Source organism: Pteropus vampyrus, unplaced genomic scaffold (genome assembly GCF_000151845.1).
Source record: "Pteropus vampyrus isolate Shadow unplaced genomic scaffold, Pvam_2.0 Scaffold12, whole genome shotgun sequence".
Lineage (NCBI taxonomy): Eukaryota > Metazoa > Chordata > Mammalia > Chiroptera > Pteropodidae > Pteropus > Pteropus vampyrus.
In genome coordinates, this window is record NW_011888793.1 from 6,000,782 (window position 1) to 6,005,572 (window position 4,791).

General features: G+C 40.7%; 1 protein-coding gene across 3 annotated transcripts in view; it reads right to left on the reverse strand.

The window, feature by feature from the left end:
* B3GALNT1 (beta-1,3-N-acetylgalactosaminyltransferase 1 (globoside blood group)) overlaps positions 1 to 4,791 on the reverse strand; it is a 23,246-nt gene that overhangs the window by 13,978 nt on the left and 4,477 nt on the right. The window contains exons 2-3 of one of the 3 annotated variants that reach the window (XM_023524560.1): positions 4,216 to 4,255; positions 3,695 to 3,779 (exon numbers count right to left, since the gene is read on the reverse strand). The gene's annotated coding sequence lies outside the window, so the exon portion shown is untranslated. Of the gene's footprint in view, positions 1 to 3,694; positions 3,780 to 4,215; positions 4,773 to 4,791 lie in introns of those variants that run through there. The other 2 variants (XM_023524567.1, XM_023524565.1) reach the window with 2 other exon arrangements.

Genomic DNA, 4,791 nt, shown 5'->3' on the forward strand with positions numbered 1-4,791 from the left:
AAACACTGGTTGAACACTTAAGACACAAAAGCAATGACCGTCAGGAGCCAAGGGAGACTAAGATCACTTCTTCTGATGAGGCTTAGCCCCATTTTCTATAGGGTTCCTCCACCAGAAGATCAAAGGAAGCCTGAGGTGATACACAAGAATTAAACCTCGCTGAAGAGGACAGGGCACCAAAAGGCCCTTCTGAACAAAATGGAAAAATATAAGTCCAATGACAGTGTCTAGATGGTTTCAACATCAGCTGATCCGTCAGAGCCAGTGTATTTTCATGCAGTCATTTGTTCCACACACACTTCCCAGGCTCATGCTGCACTGTGAGAATACAGTGTTGACCAACACGGCCATTGGCCCGCCCTCCCGCTTATGTTCGAAGACTGTTAGAGCATCTTTGTCAACCTGAGAGAAAATCTCTAGGGTTTAATCAAAGGTCTGTCTTTAGCCTTTTCATGTTTAACATTTTTTATCAAAGACAAATGAATGTAAACTTGTTCAATTTTGTAAACAAGAAAAAGCAGGAAAAAAAAGAGCGAATTCATCAGAAGATGTAATTACAATCTAAAACACTTTCGACAGGTTGAAACAAGGCTAAAGCAAGATGAGGTCTGATGGGAGCAAATTTATTATCCTAGATCAAGGATCAAAAAAACCAACCACACAAGAGCAGAATGGAAGATTATTTAACAGCAGCCAAAAGTTAAAAAGACCTTAAGGTTTTAGTTGAGTATCAGTCTAATAGGAAGAAAAGTGGTGATGTAAAGGAATAACTAGAGAATCGGGAGACAAGGATTTTAGTTCTAACAGCTGGGATGGTGGCAAGTCACTGAATTTTGAGTTGCTTTTCTCACCACAACACTAGGGATTTGGGCTAGGATACCTCTCCGGCCCCATCTAACTCCATCAGTACAGAGGATGTTCATTTTGCACACCGCTGTGTCCCCAGTACCTAGCACAGGTACACAGAAAGCATTGCCTAACTACTCGTGAGTGAATGACAGTGCTAACAGAACTTCCACAACTTAATACTGTAATGTGTCCCCCTCCCTCAACACACGCAGACCAAAAGCCCTAATACACTCCTGGGTTCAAGAAATAGAAAAAACATCTGGACAAAAGGGGTCATAATCTCAGAGCCACATACATATTCCATTTTAAAAGGACCATTGACAAGTTAGATATAATTCAGAGGAGAGTAACCAAATTGGTTATGGATTCGGTTTATCATCTCCCATGAGGACTAGATAAAATAATGGCTGAAGGAACTGGGGAATGTTATGTTCTAAGGAAAACAGAAGCTTAGAAAGGCATGGTGGACGCTTTCAACTAGTTTGAATGATATGTCAGTATTAATTTCTAAAGGCAAATGGAAGCCCAAAGATAAAAATTAGTGAGAGGATCCAATATAGATTTCTAGAATGGGCGGTTCCTCACACCCGATCCCACAACCTTTTGAGAGTTCTCGGCAGGGGACAAAGAGTAAAGCACCCGATCTCTGTACTCAGGGGTGGGCCAACTGAGAAAGCATGTGACAGAGCAGCTTGTGGGAAAGGGTGACTGGATGGCCAGGCCCGGAGATGTCGGAAAACTGGAACACAGCAAAGATCACACAAGTGAGGCAGAATAGCCAAAGGCTGACTTGACAGAGGGAATTCCTGTCTGTTTTGCTACAAACAGCTTTACCAACTGGAGGAAATTTCATTCATTCATAGACCTTTGTCGAGGCTGGGGCTGCAATGGGGAAGACGACAGACAAGCCCTGCCCTCAGGTTGCTGACACTCCATGCAGAGCAAGGAGGAAGGTTCACAACTCCCAAGTTTTAAACTACATGTAATGAGTAAACCTTACCTGGAGAAGAGAAAGGGAGATCTCCTTGCACTAATGTCTCTAGACTGGTGGTCAGCCTCCACAATAGGGAGCTGAGTTTGCACTCTCAGAGTGTGCGCATGCTCAATTAAACTGCAAAATTATAACAGTTTAGAGAAAGGAACTATTTAATACCAAGAGTTAAGAGTAAATTATAATTTTTCCTCTTAGAAAGTGGGTAACTCCGTCTTTGAAAACAAAGTCTGTTACCAAAATAGTAGCCAAATATAATTCCAGATAAGAGACATGGTTTGAGCCCTGTCACATAGGGGGCAGGTGGCCGCAGACCTGTGAAATGTTTTAACAGGAACAATGCTTCTTTATTCCAACTTAAAAGAGTGTCTACGCACAGATTGGGAGTTTAATAGAATTCTATGTTCTGGCCCAGGAATAGCCAGAAAAATTTTTTTTAATAAAAAGCCAGACAGCAAATATTTCCTTTGTGGGACATATGGTCTCCATCTCAGCTCTAGATTCTGTCTTTGTAGTAAAAACAGAGCCTTAAACAATGCTACACAAATAAGTAAGGCTGTGCACCAATAAAACTTTATTTACAAAACAGGCTGCTAGTTGGAAGTGTTTGTTCTAACCACATGAAATGGTATACCTCAGAATATCAATAAAATCTCCCAAGATCTCTCTCTCTCTGTTTCCTCCAGACCTCAAAGGGCCATGCTACTGAAAAGGGGGTCCTAGTGCTGGTAACATGTTTCCCACGTGAATGGTTCCTGGAGGGTAAACAGGGCTAATAATTACTAACCTGGGCTGTGGATGCTATAAGGGGACAACAAAAGGCCTTGGCTTTCTGGTGAATCACCTATATTCAGGGTCAGATACACATAGGCTAGGAAACTCTGATCATCTACTCTAGCTTTCTGTTTTTTATTCCTTGATTTATCAGAGCTTCAAGGGGTGCAAGTGATCTTCCTAGCCCAACCTTCCATCCTACAGCCTCCCAGGGCCCTACCCTACAGAAGTTCTAAGGCTTCAACTCCCCTCTTCCAGATGTGCCCCTGACAAATCTCCATGCTTGTACCCCATACCCTCATCTTACCCTCTCCTCTAATTCACAATGTGCCCAAAGCTCTGGGGCCAAACACAAATCAATACTTATAATATGAAACCTTTAATTAAAACCGCTGTTCATAGTCCCAAAAGAGATATTTGCCAGCTGTTAAATGAACTGCAACTTTTAAATGCATCTGTTCTGTAAGGTCCTTTAAGAGCACTCCATTTGACCCCACATATTGGAATTCATTCATGAAGCTGTAAAGTATGATTTTCCACCACACTGTGAACAGGAATGAGCAATGGTAGCTTCTAGAGCTAGAGAAGAAAAGTATATTTTGCCTGGATATTTTATAGTTGTGAAAAGGATAAAGGCATTTCCTAAAATGAGATTTTACCTATATCACCCAATGGTGGACAGAACAGAGAGACTGGGCACAGAATGAATGGGAAAGGAAAGAGAAAGAAGTATCCACTGGAATATTTTCTTAGGGATAAAGAGAGTTGAGTCTGAACGTGAAGCTGAACATGGCCACCAAATTAAGTTTATGTAGTTAAGTTTATGTAGTTATGTAATACCTGAGGTACCATAGTATTTTAATAATAATTCAACTTTCAAAAGTATAGGTATATTTTCCAAAATGATTTAGTAGACCTTAATTAACTCTTGTACCTCCTCAAATCCTTTGGGGAAATATACTAGAATATACAACAAAATGTGTAGCTGTGTAAATGACTCTTAAAATTTTGTAAAGGAGGCTATTATCGTCAATTTTAGCCAATTAGGATAATTTCTAAGTTAAAATAAGATGAACTTACCTGTAGGATTTCAGATGAGATCTAAAGCACTTGAAGTTCTTTGTTTTCTGTATTTCATCTTTAATTAAAACAGATTTGCTGGGAACTATTGAACAAAAAAGAAAAAATGTCTGAGTCATAACATTGGACACTATGATATCTATAATCAATGTTCTATACCTAGCAAGCTTCTATGGAAGCAAATTATTATATAATGACTCTTCATTTTTGGTAAAGCTTTGATCCTCTCTTCCTCCTTGTTCTCAAATCACCTCATGCATTTAATCTGGAATTATATCTGATCACTGTTTTGATAAGAGACTTTATTTTCAGGGCTGGAATTATGACCGTTTATTTGAATGAACCTTCTAGTCTAGGAGAAACAAAAGGTCATAGGCTCTTATCTCGTAATTTTAAATAGTTCTCTTTTCTAGACTAATCCACGTTCAATCTGCGCTTTTATCAGGCATCAACACATTCTGAGGGCACAAAATCAGCGCCCTACCTTTGTCTAAGCTTCTGGAGAAAGCCAAAATACAAACCTGTTCGCAGTTGAAGGCTGCAAATTCAAATCTTTTACCTCTGAAAAAAGAAAAAAAAAAAACCACATGGTTTGGTAATTTGTTCCTTGGTAGTAGATCTTATTGACAAAGCGGTCACCTCCTAAATTACACTGGCACTTGTGCAAAATTCAGAGGAAAGAAAACCATATCTGCCCTCTAAGTCTCCCTCCTAGTCCAGCAGTGAGAAGTGGAAGGGAAGGAATATGGAATACAACTCGTTGCTTAACGCTGGCATCATTTTTCACTGCTTGGGAAAGTGAGGCTCCATTGCACCTTTAAGATTTCTTCTTCAACGCCTTGTGTATATACGTACTCGTTAAAATCACCTTTTACAAATTATGTACCACTAGGAGCTTCCTCCACTCTCTGCCTAATTTGCCCATTCTCCTCCTTAGGTCCTATTTCTCCCAATCCCTCTCGGTGAAGAACCCTCCCACAATTCGGCTCTCGGGCCCTTCCCCTGCTCTTGGGAAAGCGTTCGCCTCCGCCCTTATGGAGATCCACGAACATCAAAACATCGTCTCCGTCCTCTCTCCCGCCGCCGCCGCCGCGGCC